The 1,763-nt window shown below is 39.4% G+C and overlaps 1 pseudogene; it reads right to left on the minus strand.

Annotated features, from left to right (window-relative positions):
• Positions 1-615: 615 nt before the first annotated feature.
• LOC120172062 lies at positions 616-1,442 on the minus strand (annotated as a pseudogene).
• Between the last annotated feature and the right edge of the window lie 321 nt (positions 1,443-1,763).

Consider the following 1,763-nt stretch of genomic DNA (forward strand, 5'->3'; position numbering starts at 1 on the left):
GATGTAATTCAGGGGAACTACATATGGTGTACGACTGGAGGGTAACTCTGTGTTTTACATTTTACTGTAACTTTTATAGTATGACTCTAAAAAATAATTATGCATTTGAAGGATCAACACATTCAATTTTGCTTATTTTGATGTGATATTTTCATCTTCCATATTGTCTTTATTATGGGTACCCCACTTTTAAAATAAAAGAAAAAATTGAAAATTAAAATAAATTTAAGTAAATTTAGGGACCAAATTGGTTAATTTTGAAGCTTGCAGGTCGTTCTAGAAGTTACATGAAATTTAGGGACCTAACCTTGAATTATATAATTTTGTGTTGATAGAGAAAAAAATGGATTAGGTGTTGTAGGGGTTCAAACCTTTACCCCTCCACGTGAAAGCCAATTATGCCCTAGCCATTTAGGTTAGGGTAATATTTGAGATATTTTTAGAGTAAAGTATATAAATAGACCCCAAACTTTTAGGACATTTACATTTTGATCACCTAATTTTTAAAACTTACAATACAGTCATTAAACTTTTAGTTCGTTTTCATTTATGTCCCTTCCATTACCTCGTTTGATTTTCGCTGACATGGCAGGTAAAGCCCGTTAACCCACCCCCTCATTCTTCTCCTTCTTCTCCTTGGTCCACCATCCTCATCACTTCCACCGCTCCCCCAACGTGCCTCCCTTTAATGAAAATCTGAGGCGACGTCGCTTGCTTGTCCCGTTCAATAATTCCCGTAACTCTTCCTTGAACCCTCGATCCATCGAAATTTCCAGATCGTAAATAACAACCCTATAGCATTCAGTTACTGATATAACTGCATTGCAGTCTTCGAATGTCTTATGGATTCCCCTCAATGTCGTCGTATAAAGCACCACTTTATTTTCTCCATTTGGTGGACATATATTATCGTATTTGTCAAGCGGTGATGGTTTCAAAACAGCTTCACTGCCGGGATCGTATTTGTTTAGCGGTGAAGAACTCGAAAAATGAGTATTCGTGGTAGTGCCATTTTTGTTTAAATTAGGGTTAGCATTTTCCTTTTTGAGGAGCATTGTGTTTGGGAAATGGAAGCTCTCGGCCTGGAATTTCTCCAGCAGCGAAGATCATGAGACCCGCGGCTATGGAACGCTGTCACTTTGAGAGAAACGGAAGCTATCGGCATCAAGTCTGGACATGATCTCCCAGGAGTTAATGATCTCGGATCGGGCAGGGACGAGTCTGGGCTCTGACCAGAGCAATTTAGACTCACTGAAGGTGGATTCAGAGGTAAAAGGTGGCTCTGGAGAGAGCGGCGTACCGGTGGATTACAAAGGTGGGTCAAGAGTGAGTAGCCCATATATGGTAGACGTGAGCGAAACAATGTGGTGACCGAGTGTTGTGCTAGCGAGTTGAGTGAACTTGTCGTCCCGGTTCAGCAAATAAGATGAAACACAACCCATCCCTACAACAAAAGGGGGAACTAGTAGATGAAGACAGATGCAAAGATACAAGCAATTTCTTTTTTCCCTAGCTTAAGGAGAATCAGAGTCAGAGAAAGAGAACAATATAAAGACTCTGGATAATTAATTGGTTGGAGACATAAATAGTAAATCATTTGAATGATAAATTAATTGAATAATATGATTTTTGGGTTTTTGATTTTTCTAGAGGTTAGGGTTTTGAATGGTGGTAGTAGAAGGAGAAGAATGAGGGGTAGGCTAACAGGCGTTACCTGCCACATCATCAAAAATCTAACGGAGGTAACGGTAGAGACAAAAATG

Source organism: Hibiscus syriacus, unplaced genomic scaffold, assembly GCF_006381635.1.
Source record: "Hibiscus syriacus cultivar Baekdansim isolate YM2019G1 unplaced genomic scaffold, ASM638163v2 tig00111841_pilon, whole genome shotgun sequence".
Classification (NCBI taxonomy): Eukaryota; Viridiplantae; Streptophyta; class Magnoliopsida; order Malvales; family Malvaceae; genus Hibiscus; species Hibiscus syriacus.